We start from the raw sequence: 13,604 nt of genomic DNA, 5'->3' as shown, positions 1-13,604 counted from the left end.
TAGTCTTCCTCCGCTTCCCTTCTGGTACCTCCTTCTCCAACCTCTCACCCCCTTTATACTGACACACTGCTGGCTGCCCCATGGTACCCTCAGCCTCATTTCTAGTGCACACCTCCTGGGGCACACCCAGTCTCAGAGGGCTGCTCCAAGCCCAGTCCTTCTCCTCAGTGTGGCAGCCTCCTGCTGCTTCCGTCTGGATGTGTCCAGGAGCCCTGCTTGCTGGCCCAGGCCCAATCTCAAGATGGAGCCCATCCTGACCTGGTCAGGAGCTATTCCAGGTCCATGGTGGTGTTCCATTCTTACTTTCTTTGCACTTAAGATAAACAATTAGTTTTTCTTCTTTTTTTAAAGATTTATTTATTTGAAAGGCAGAATTACCGAGAGACAGAGGGGGATAGAGAGAGAGAGAGAGGTCTTCCATCTGCTGGTTCACTCCCCAAAGGCCACATCCGGAGCTTTGCGGATCCGAAGCAAGGAGCCAGGAGTAGCTTCCCAGTCTTCCACGTGGGTTCAGGGGCCCAAGGACTTGGGCCATCTTCTACTGCTTTCCCAGGCCATAGCAGAGAGCTGGATTGGAAGTGGAGCAACCAGGACTTGAACCGGTGTCTGTATGGGATGCCAGCACTGCAGGCGGCTGCTGTATCTGCTATGCCACAGCGCCACCCCCAACCCCCACTCCGTGTGCATTTTCTTTCCTCTGCAGGATCAGTTGCAGTAATGGCTTTATGAAACTTTAAGGAGTGCAGTGAGCATCAGAACTAATTTCAGAAGCAACAGAACCTGAGTCACAGGTGTGCTGTTTATACTGAGTGAGCTGGGGACGTGCCTGCCACACACGGTGTTAGGGAGCAGAATGCTAAATGGCTATGCTGCACTGTTTGTTTTTGTTTTGTTCTGTTCAAGCCTTAGGTTGTGTTTGATCACTTTTGACTCACGGTCATAGATGGCTGTGTTTTCCATCCACGCCACTATTGCAGCGTTTCCAAGAGTCCTGTCCTGTGGTCCATGCCACGTCCTTCCACGCTGCTGACACCTGTCTGCAAGTCTTGAAGCTGGAGGGAGTTTCTTCTGTGAGGCTGTTTTTGTGCACACAGATGGCTTTTTGTTTCAATGCCAAATCATAATATATTCTTTAGTAGACATTTTAAAGGCAGTTAAATGCTACCTGTGAAGTACGTGTCCAGTGACCTAAGATGGTGATACAATGGCTAGCTCTGATCCTGCATGTGTTCCTAGTAGCAGCTACATCACAACTTCACCACCTGGCTAACAGCGTTTTTAAGATGCGTTCTGAATATAAGATACATGTGATTTAGAATGCATGAAATACAGTATAATTTTCAGAAAAGTAAGAAATCGTCTTTTTCTGGCTAGCTTATAAGACTTTCAAAAACTGGATCTCAAATATGCATATCAGGCCCCTCAAATGCCAAAAGGGATAGGAAGCTAATGCATATTAGACACCACAATAATGCCCAGTTCAGGCTAGCCACAGGCACACATGTTGAGTCATTTCAACAACTCGATGGTCAGCGCTTTCTGCACTTCACAGAATACATTTTAAGATATAGCAGAGTCACACCATAAATATGTGCTTGTGAAACTAACGACTGTGGACTGATTAAGTTACTTGGTCATGGTCAGGTGGGTGACTGATTGTTATCAAATCAAAAAAAGTCCGTCATCTTGTGTGACTCACAGCCCTTGTTTGTTTCCCCCCAATTTTTAGTTCAGGTCTCAGTGGGTGACTGTATAGTTTTATAACTAAACAGAGCCAAAAATATTTATTAAGTCAGGTGAAGAGTGGGGGGAGGGAAAGAAGGAGGGAAGGAAAAGGGGGGAGGGGAGGCAGGGAAATAGGAAAGAGGAGAGAAAGGAAGAGAGAAGGGAGGGCGGAAGGGAGGAGAGAAAAGAGGAGGGAGGAAGGAAGGAGGAAGGGAGGGAGGGAGGAAGGAAGCGGGGAGGGAGGAAGGGAGGGAGGAAGGAAGAGGGGAGGGAGGGAGGCAGGGAGGGAGGGAGGAACGGAGGGAGGAAGGTAGGGGGGAAGGATGGAGGGAGAGAGGAAGAGAGGGAGGAAAGAAGGGAGGAGGGAAGGGAGGGAGTGAGGAGGGGGTGGAAGCAAGGGTGGGAGGGAGTGAGGATGAGAGAAAGGAAGGTGAGAAGAGAGCAATAAACAGAAACAAAGGGGAGAAAGTCATGAGAAGAAGGGAAAATTGAAAAAGAAAAAAATAGAAAAAGAAGAAAGCAGGAAAGAAAGCTGTGGGTGACTGGATTAGAAAGATAAAGTGCTTGCGGAGCAAATGCGGGCGCTCCTCCAGCGTTTCATTTGTTTTACAGTGATTCCAGAAGCTGTCTAAACATCAGTTTTACCTGTCGAGGCTTAATGAGCAACACATTTGCTCAAGGTGGACCGAGCTGATGGGTATCAGAGAACGCACTGCCCTGGTCAGCCCTGTGAAAGGGTAAGCCACCTGCATTTTGCCTGTCGTGTGCAAAGGTTTACGTGGATGACTTAAGAAATCGCTCTTTATGGTGAGATTCCCAGGCCTAATCTACTCAGCCCACTGAAAGCTGAGCTCCAAGCAGAACTCAATAAAGGAAATGAGGACGCTCATTTCAGAAGAAAACTGGCTCAGAGCTTTTTAACCAGGACCCAGCATAAAGGGAGGGGCCGGAGATTCCTATGCTAGGCAGGCATTTTCTTTTTCCTTGCTATCCTTATCTCAATAACTCTCGGCCTTTCAGTTGGCTGTAAGTTCCCATTCAGATCATAAAAATTCTTTGGGGCAACTGACATAGTGGCTAAGATGTTACTTGTGACACCCACATCTGATATCAGAGTGTCTGCTTTGAGCCCTGGTTCTATGCTTCCACCCACCTTCCTGCTAATGCACTCCCTGGGAGATACCAGGTGATGTCAAGTACTTGGGACTCTGACACCCATGTGAGAAACTCACAATGAATTCTGAGCTCCTGGCTTCAGCCTGCTCCAGCCTCAGTTATTGTAGGCATTTGAGGAGTGAACCAGCAGATGAAAGAGCTCGCTCTCTCACCCCATCTCACTCTCTCTTTCTGTGCATAAATTTCCAGTGGGGGAGGATTACTGGATTAGGAGACAAGAGACATGGGTACTAGTCTTGCCTTTGCTATACATTCACCAGGAGACCTTGGACAAGACATTTCATCTCTCTGGATCCCCTCAAAAGTTGAAATCCATGAGCATCAACTACGGGCAGATTTGGGGACAGATTACTAAACAAATAGTATTATATGGTTGCAATGTCTCAAGGTTACATAGTCAAGGAGAACTTTCTATACTTCCAGAAATATCATTCTGTTTTGAAATAAAAAGTTTTTATTTGAGGATTTATTTGTTTATTTGAAAGTGCGAGTTCAGAGGGATAGAGAGATCGATCGTCTGTGGGTTCACTCTCCAGATGGCTGCAATGGCTGGGGCAGGGCCAGGTCGATGCAAGGAGTCAGGAGCTTCATCCAGGGGCCCAAGCACTGGGCTGTCTTCTGCCGCTTTTCCCTGGCCATTAGAAGGGAGACAGAAAAGAGGTGGAGCAGCCAGAACATGGATGCCGGCGTCACAAGTGGCGACTTTAGCCACTATGCCACAATACTGGCCCCTGAAATAAAAAGTTTTAATTGAACCATAACAGTAGTACACATTCCTAGTATAAAAATGTGTGAGAGGGGAAAGAATAATGCTGTCATGCAGATGCAGCCATTATTATTTTAATGTGTTTTTTTTCCAGGAGTTTTAATGTAAAGACATTTGTAAATGCACTGATGAGCATATTTAGGTAGTTTTCTAGTTGATTTGTTATTACTTATTGCTTTAAACAATTACTGTGTGATTAAATCGTTTTTGGAAAACCTGTTTTGGTGACTGCATAAAACTATATCCAATAAATTAACCATAATGAATTTGAACACTTTTCTACTATTGTTTTCATTTATCTTGATTATTTTGCTAATACAAGAGTGCTTCTGAGAGCAATGATATACTTGTATATATACCTGTGCTTATGTTTTGTTCAAATCATCCACCTATTAGACAGACGAGAATTACTAGGTGAGAGACCTGGGACCCATTTTAAATTCTCCTACAGTAAACAGGCTGCCTGCGGTTAGTGTTGCTACCTGCTCACCAAGGTGGAGCACCAAATAACAACAAGGAAAATCCCCAATGTTCTCTCACCCTGCTCAGAGCAAATTTAACTTTACTGATGTATTAATATTCACTTATTTGATTATTGGCTAGGTTAACATTTTTATTTCCTATTCATTTGCTGTTTACCAGTCTTTTTCGTCAGTTTCCTTTCATATCCTCTGCAGCCTTTTCCTGAGGGAGGAGACTCGATACTCAGCCTTTCCTAACAGATCGAACATCGGTGATAAGGGCATTTTACACGGCCATATTTGCTGTAGATTGTTTGCTTATTTGATTATTGTTTAAGGTTTTAAAAAATAATGTTTAAGGAAATGTATTTTTAGGACACTAGTCAAGTTCCCTGAAGCCATGGAAATATATCACTTCCCACCAGAAATGCATTCCTTTGGTATTAGCACAGGACTTTTAAAACAATAAACATAAGATTCACATCAGAACTGTCTCTTAATTTTTTTCAGCAAGCCCAGTTCTCAGCCTAGAACAATAGTGAGACCCCACATCTTCATTTTTTTAAAGAAATTCTACAGTTGTGTTTAAACAACATTAGTATCCACAAGAAATATCAAGGCTACAAGCATCACTTTGAAAGTGACGTTTTCAATGTTTCCTCCCATCATTGTCATCATGAACTTAAAGCGCTTGTGTTTGGGCTCCGGGAGAGCCAGGCTTCCAGAACCCAGCAGGAGGTAACTGGAGGAACAGAGAGTCTTTCCCAAAATTGGCAAAATGGAAACATCTGAATCCCTTGAAGCAAATGCATGAAATGCTTTCTAGACTGGAGAGTTCAGTATTTAGATTTTTTTAGAGTCACTGTTTTTGTGTCAGTCCTGCTCCATTTTAATCTCTTGGGGCTGTAGGTCTATTTATGCATCCCCCTTTTATTGGTACCCCAAGAGGTTGCACCCCTTCCTTCCCTCTGCCAGCCAACCAGCCCACCTCTGTGCCCCAAATTTGTGCATCGTTTGCACAAAGCACCATGTTTCTTTGACGGTGGCAGGTTTTAATGTCGAGCTCTGGCCTAAGATCTCCCACACAGCACACACCTGGCCTAAATGCTTTCTGCAGGAGACCTAATGTCACGTATTTCTCTGTAAAAGAAAATAAAAGCCACACAGAGCCATCCCAGTGAGATATAACTACTGCTAACCTTGTGGCTTCCTCCCCTCCGGCATCTCCTATGTAAATATTATGCCAGCCACCTTTCCCCACATTTTCACTTGAAATGATGTTGCCATCACTTCCCAAACTATAACTTTAGTGGTTAATAAAATAACTCATTCAACTACTCCTCAACGGACAGAAATTTAGGACGTGTCCTATTTTTTTCTCTGTACTTAGTCATTTTGAGTAAATAACCTCATGCTTGTAATTTAGATTGCACTCCAGTTCCTGTATCAAGGAAGATTCCCAGAAGTAGGCACATTGTGTATTGCACACACACACACACACACACACACACGGGATACATGTCTCTCAGCATGTCTTTCAGTAGTTTCTGCATTGAGGAGGGGAGTGTGTTTAACAGAGAGGCCTTGTGTTCCTGAGGATGCGCATCTGCGTTTCCAGTTTTTCAAGTGAAAACCGTTACCTGATTTCCCAGAACAGGAAAGGGAAAGCGTTCACACCATTCCAATGCAGGTGTCAAGAGGCGCCGGCTGGAGAGTTACTCATACCACAGTGTCTAACCACAGAGCTCCGGGCCTTTGTGCTCTAGCCCTGTGCCAGGGCTTTCCCCAGTCTGGAGCGTGAGCAGGGCCAATGGCCCTCGCAAGCCGAGGGGTGCACAGAGCCTGGCAGGGTGGGCTGATGGGGAGGAGACAGAGGCCCGGTGATTCGACCTGAGAGCAGCAGTCCTGAGGTGCACAGAGAAGACATGACCAGAGGCTGCCATCTGTTTGGTAACCAAGGTCAAGGGCAGGCAGGCGTGGAGGCAGGTCTCGGGGGAGGACTTACCAGGAGCTAAAAGCTGCCCTAACCTTGGCTGCTAAGAACTCTTAATCTCAGATCTTCTTAGAATTCCAAACACGACATTTCTCCCAGCCCCGCTGAGGTCCTTAATCGCAAAAATGCAAGGATTAGCAAATGTTCTTACATTAAATATGCAATCCTTGATAAGCCGGCCCAGCCTATCATTTTCTTTGTCCTTGTCCCTCCTCCTGCTGCCCCCTCCCTCAGCGGTGCACTTCTACTCTGTTCTGTGTTCACGTATGGATCCATTGTGTAGTCTCTCTCTACTCCCTCTAAATGGAAAGCCCTTCTTCTTAGGTTAGCTTATGGGGGTCCCTGCTTGCACTGTTCAACTCCTGCTATGATTTGAATGTTGACTGTGCACCAAGGTCTGTGTTACTGGCTTGGTCTCCAGGGTGGTGGTACTGGGAGGTGGTGGAGACTTTAGGTGGTAGAGACTTTAGGAGGTGGAGCCTAGTGGGAGGCTCTTAATTCACTCTTCTTGTGGGACTCCTTGGTAGTTCTTGTGAGAAGATGGCTATAAAAACCTGAGTTTGGCCCCACCTTTCCCCTCTCCGCTCCATGTTTGGGGTATAATCACTGCCTTGCTAAACACACCGGCTCTCTGATTGCCATCTACCAGTGGTGTGGGTTCTTCCCCCAGAGCTAAGCAGCTGCGGGTGCCCTGCTCTCGAACCACTTCCACTGTGGGCCTTCTGCCTCACCATAGCAATGCAAAGGTGACTAATGGAACTCCCACATCACTTTCCTTCCACGCACCAAAGGTTTCACTGCTTTGCAGGGAGTAATGTTGGCTCTCTCCATAGTCTGAACTCCTTGAGGGCAGGTTCTGGGCTTCAAAGTAAGTCCTATTACTCCAGGGCCTAGAATAAGTCCCTGTTGACATGAGAAATAATTGTTAAGTTGTTGTTGCAAGAATGGAAGGGGGATAAATGACAAAAGGGAAGAAATATGAATAGGGTGAAATAAATAAATACTCATAAAATGTGCATTAAATCTGAGTTGCTGTCCATGTTCAGTAAGTGTGGCACGTTTGGATCTGGTGTCTGAGACTGAGAGCCTTGCAGATGTGTGCAAGGCTCTTAACTCAAGGCCAGTTCAACTCTTCAGGGCACAGCCAGGGATCTGAAGGGAGTGGAGAAGACTGAGGAGCACACGTCAGCGCAGGAGGTCCTGGCACAGAAGCCCAAGGACAGGAGGGCTTTCCCCACCCCTCAGACCTCACTGGGCCGGCCCTTCCTGCTTTGTTTATATATTTGCTTATTGCCCTGAGCAGTCAAGGTACTGTATTTCCAAAGCATGTGCTCTCACACACACACACTCTAGGCTATGTGGTATGTATGTGTATATGTTAAATGCTATTTGAATCATCTACCTGAGGTGGCCGGGATTGGGGGGGGGGGCAATTCATTTATAGCACTCACTCTCCAGAGATGTCAATGCATGTGAGTCAATGAAAATGAATTAATCACACACCACTGGGGGTGAGTGTGCCAACATCCCAAAGCGTTCTACAAACTTCTTCCTTGGGCACAACAGGAGGCTTAGAACTCGCTACCATCCATCCACAGCAAAGTAGAGCTTCATTTTCACAAAAGTGTGATGGGTAATGGCAAATCTAGATGATGGAAGGGAACTCTGTTTAAGAAAACCACCTTAAACTTGTACCGGGTGCCCAGTGAGAGGTCCATGCAGACTCCCCAGAACATCTCAGCTGAGTTCGAGGGAGTGGTATGCTCACCATGGAACCACCTCTTTACCTTTCCAGAAATTCACCTGCATCACGAGCATGACCAGAAACCAAAATCCATGTCAGCGAGATGAACGTGCTGGGAAATTCGTGGGTAGTTCTGAGGATCTGAAGTTTGGCTTGCATAGAGTTCTCTAGCTTTAAATTGATTCATTTACGTTTTGATTTCAGAAGCAACAAATGGCTTTAGAATGCAAAAGTCCTTACCTGCCCTCCCCTGGAAGTGAAAAATTCTCACCGTATGTAAAATGGGGGTCCCATAAAATTATAAAGGAGCTTACAAATTCCTATTGCCTGGTGGTATCATAGTCATCATCATGTTATAGGGAAATGCACTAGCGTGCTTGTGGTGATGCTGGTGGAAGCAAACCGCCTGCACTGTGAGTCATAGCAAAGCAAAACTATGCAATGGTGCAAGGTACATAATGTTTGATCACCATGTACGACTATGTTACTTGATCATATAGTTACTGCATTATACTTTTTATCATTATTTCAGAGTGTACTCTTTCAACTTATTTTTTTTTTGCAGATTTAGTTTTGATTATTTATTTCAGCCAACAGCAATTAAAATACAGACCTGAAAAGATCAATTGGCAAATGGGCCAAGGTTTTTTTTTAATGAAAGTTCATAATTCAACCAACCAATCAATGAACCAAATTCAGACACAGAATATAGTAGAAGAAAAGAGTCAGCCACTTTATGTCCCATGATCTGGAGTCCTTGTAACTATCTGGAAGATTATCCTAGGTTAGTCCTTCCCATAAACTCACGGGAATCGTGGATCTGCAAAGCCAATGTTACCAGAAAATTCATGTCTCTGAAACCTCAGGATACACATTCCTGTCCAGGGGGAAACTTGTAAAGGCAGAAAACCAAGCCACTCAAAAGCATGAGGAGGGCAAATAGTGCTGCCAGTAGAATGGCACTCCCAGCTTCCTGAGTATCTGGCTTGAAGGGCAGATGGAAAGACGACGGGAAGGCAATGCCTCGTACATTCACAATGGAGTAGTAATTCCAGAATGCAGTGGTTAAGACACAGACACTAGTAATTATGCACAGGACTCCAGAAGCCACAAATGGGTTGAAGAGGGTATTCGTCCCCACAATGCCCATGTACACATTTCTAAGTGCAAGGATGATAAAGGCCTCCCCAGAAGCCCTAGAAGGTTGGCAGCCAGCAGGAGTTGTTGAGAAACATGGATACTGAGAGGGAAGAAGGTATCACTGTAGGTGTGTCAGTGACAGAATTTGGTATGTCTGTGGCTTTGGTTGGAGTCGCGGTGATGGTGATAAATGCAGGTTCTCCATATTCCCAAACTGGCAAAGCCTTTGGGGGAGAGCAAGGGGTCATCCGTGTACCACAGTCGCCACTCTGCAAGGCCCATGGAGGTAGTGAAGAGGATCCATCCTATGGTGGAAACGGCAAAACCTGCTACTTGGCGATTGGCACTACTGACGAGTAAGGTCATAATGGCAGCACACCCATGAGAACAGCCGTGTGGTCTCCAAGTGAACCAGAAGCAATGTGAGAGAAGGCTGGCAGCTCAGAGGGCCAGCATGGCTGAGGATGGCACAGTACCTCCGTGATATCCCTGTTGGCTCTCCATCGCAGGCTTCTGGATTGGGGCAGCCGTAGGTTCTCGTAACCACTGGTGGCCCAGTGTTCAGTCACCAGGCCCTCTCTTTAGCCCTCCACCCTAAATTCTCAGTTGCTAGGCTGTCTATGGAATGACAGCAGCCATTATGTCATGTCTTTCTTTCCCTCCTTACGTGTTCTCTGTTCTGGCAGCCTGTAGGGGTCAGTTGGGGTCTGTTTACTCATGGACGGTGAGTCCACTCTCAGATCCATCTGACCGATCTTCACTTGTCTTCTAAGTAGGTATCCAGCTTGACATGACCCAGACGTTTTCATTATAAACATCCTGTCCAGTAGATCTCCCTGGCACTCATCCCATTTAGTTTTTTTTTTTTTCCTTCTTTTTTTTTACTTTTATTTAGTAAATATAAATTTCCAAAGTATAGTTTACGGATTACAATGGCTTTTTCCCCAAATAACTTCCCTCCCACTCGCACCCCTCCCATCTCCCATTCCCTCTCCCATTCCATTCACATCAACATTCATTTTCAATTATCTTTACATACAGAAGATCTATTTAGTATATATTAAGTAAAGATTTCATCAGCTTGCACCCATACAGAACATAAAGTGCAAAATACTGTTTCAGTACTAGTTATAGCATTAATTCACATTGGACAACACATTAAGGACAGAGATCCCACATGAGGAGTAAGTACACAGTGACTCCTGTTGTTGACTTAATAATCTGACACTCTTGTTTATGGCATCAGTAATCTCCCTAGGCTCTAGTCATGAGTTGCCAAGGCTATGGCAGCCTTTTTAAAATATATTTATTTATTTATTTATTTATTTATTTTTTGACAGGCAAAATGGACAGTGAGAGAGAGACAGAGAAAGGTCTTCCTTTTGCTGTTGGTTCACCCCCAAAGTGGCCGCAACGGCCAGTGCACTGCGCTGATCCGAAGCCAGCAGCCAGCTGCTTATCCTGGTCTCCCATGGGGTGCAGGGCCCAAGCACTTGGGCCATCCTCCACTGCACTCCCTGGCCACAGCAGAGAGCTGGCCTGGAAGAGGAGCAACCGGAACAGAATCCGGCGCCCCAACCAGAACTAGAACACGGTGTGCCGGCGCCACAGGCGGAATATTTGGAAGCACTGAGTTCACCGACTTTGATCTTATTTAGACAAGGTCATAGTCAAAGTGGAAGTTCTCTCCCCTTCAGAGAAAGGTACCTCTTTCTTTGATGGCCCCATTTTTTCTACTGGGATCTCACTCGCAGAGATCTTTCATTTAGGCTTTTTTTTTTTTTTGGCAGAGTGTCTTGGCTTTCCATGCCTAAAATACTCTCATGGGCTCTTCAGCCAGATACGAATGCCTTAAGGACTGATTCTGAGGCCAGAGTGCTGTTTAGGACATCTGCCATTCTGAGTCTGCTGTGTATCCCGCTTCCCATGTTGAATCGTTCTCTCCATTTTTCTATCAGTTAGTATTAGCAGACACTAGACTTGTTTGTGTGATCCCTTTGACTCTTAGACCTATCAGTGTGGTCAATTGTGAACTGAAATTGATCACTTGGACTAGTGAGATGGCATTGGTACATGCCACCTTGATGGGATTGTATTGGAATTCCCTGGCACTTTGCTAACTCCACCATTTGGGGCAAGTCCGATTGAGCATGTGCCAAATTGTACATCTCCTCCCTCTCTTATCCCCACTCTTATATTTAACAGGGATCACTTTTCAGTTAAATTTAAACACCTAAGAATAATTGTGTGTTAATTACAGAGTTCAACCAATAGTATTAACTAGAACAAAAAAATACTAAAAGGGATAAAGTATTACATTGTACATCAACAGTCAGCACAAGGGCTGATCAAGTCACTGTTTCTCATAGTGTCCATTTCACTTCAACAGGTTTCCTTTTCGGTGTTTGCTTAGTTGTCACCGATCAGGGAGAACATATGATATTTGTCCCTTTGGGACTGGCTTAATTCACTCAGCATAATGTTTTCCAGATTCCTCCATTTTGTTGCAAATGACTGGATTTCATTGTTTTTGACTGCTGTATAGTATTCTATAGAGTACATGTCCCATAATTTCTTTATCCAGTCTACTGTTGATGGGCATTTGGGTTAGTTCCAGGTCTTAGCTATTGTGAATTGAGCTGCAGTAAACATTAAGGTGCAGACAGCTTTTTTGTTTGCCAATTTAATTTCCTTTGGATAATTTCCAAAGAGTGGGATGGCTGGGTTGTATGGTAGGGTTATATTCAGGTTTCTGAGGAATCTCCAGACTGAATTCCATAATGGCTTTACCAGTTTGCATTCCTACCAACACTGGGTTAGAGTCCCTTTTTCCCCACATCCTCGCCAGCATCTGTTGTAAGTAGATTTCTGAATGTGAGCCATTCTAACCGGGGTGAGGTGAAACCTCATTGTGGTTTTGATTTGCATTTCTCTGATTGCTAGTGATCTGGAACATTTCTTCATGTGTCTGTTGGCCCTTTGGCTTTCCTCTTTTGAAAAATCTCTATTGAGGTCCTTGGCTCATCTCTTAAGTGGGCTGTTTGTTTTGATGTTGTGGAGTTTCTTGATTTCTTTGTAGATTCTGGTTATTAACCCTTTATCTGTTGCATAGTTTGCAAATATTTTTTCCCATTCTGTGGGTAGCCTATTCACTTTCCAGACTGTTTCTTTTGCAGTACAGAAATTTCTCAATTTGATGCAATCCCAAATGTTAATTTTGGCTTTGACTGCCTGTGCTTCCAGGGTCTTTTCCAAGAAGCCTTTGCTGGTACCTATATCTTGCAGGGTTTCTCCAATATTCTCTAATAATTTGATGGTGTTCGGTCATAGATTTACGTCTTTAATCCATGTTGAGTGGATTTTTGTGTAAGGTGAAAGGTAGGGGTCTTGCTTCATGATTCTGCACATGGAAATCCAATTTTCCCAGCACCATTTACTGAATAGGCTGTTCTTACTCCAGGGATTGGTTTTGGATCCTTGATCAAATATAAGTTGGCTGTAGATGTTTGGATTGATTTCTGGTGTTTCTTTTCTGTTCCATTGGTCTATCCATTTGTTTCTGTACCAGTACCATGCTGTTTTGATAACAACTGCCCTGTAGTATGTCTTGAAAACTGGTATTGTGATGCCTCCAGCTTTGTTTTTGTTGTATAAGATTGCTTTAGCTATTCAAGGTCTCCTGTGTCTCCATATGAATTTCAGCATAATTTTTTTTCAGAACTGGGACGAATGTCTTGTGTATTTTGATTGGTATCGCATTGAATCTATAAATTGCTTTTGGGAGAATGGACATTTTGATGATATTGATTCTTCCAATCCATGAGCATAGAAGATTTTTTGGTATCCTCTTCTATTTCTTTAAGATTTTGTAATTCTCATTGTAGATATCTTTAACATTCTTGGTTAAGTTTATTCCAAGGTATTTGATTGTTTTTGTAGCTATTGTGAATGGGATTGATCTTAGAAGTTCTTTCTCAGCTGCGGCGTTGCCTGTGTATACAAAGGCTGTTGATTTTTGTGCATTGATTTTATATCCTGCTACTTTGCCAAACTCTTCTATGAGTTCCAATAGTCTCTTAGTAGAGTCCTTTGGATCCCCTAAATAAAGAATCATATCATCTGCAAAGAGGGTTAGTTTGAGTTCTTCCTTCCCAATTTGTATCCCTTTAATTTCTTTTTCTTGCCTAATAGCTCTGGCTAAAACTTCCAGAACTATATTGAATAGCAGTGGTGAGAGTGGGCATCCCTGTCTGGTGCCACATCTCAGTGGAAATGCTTCCAACTTTTCCCCATTCAATAGGATGCTGGCCGTGGGTTTTTCATAAATTGCTTTGATTGTATTGGGGAATGTTCCTTCCATACCCAGTGTGCTTAGAGTTTTCATCATGAAAGGGTGTTGTATTTTATCAAATGCTTTCTCAGCATCTATTGAGATAATCATATGATTTTTCTTCTGCAGTCTGTTAATGTGGTGTATCACATTGATTGTTTTGCTCACATTAAACCATCCCTGCATACCAGGGATAAATCCCACTTGGTCTGGGTGGATGATCTTTCTGATGTGTTGTTGCATTCTATTGGCGAGAATTTTATTGAGGA

General features: G+C 44.1%; 1 pseudogene; it reads right to left on the bottom strand.

Moving 5' to 3' along the window:
• Positions 1–4,713: 4,713 nt before the first annotated feature.
• Positions 4,714–9,371, bottom strand: LOC149128197 (claudin-34-like; annotated as a pseudogene).
• Between the last annotated feature and the right edge of the window lie 4,233 nt (positions 9,372–13,604).

The sequence above is a fragment of the Oryctolagus cuniculus genome, chromosome 2 (genome assembly GCF_051225735.1).
Source record: "Oryctolagus cuniculus isolate XC-2025 breed Fujian yellow rabbit chromosome 2, ASM5122573v1, whole genome shotgun sequence".
Classification (NCBI taxonomy): Eukaryota; Metazoa; Chordata; class Mammalia; order Lagomorpha; family Leporidae; genus Oryctolagus; species Oryctolagus cuniculus.
This window is presented reverse-complemented; position numbering and strand designations above follow the sequence as displayed.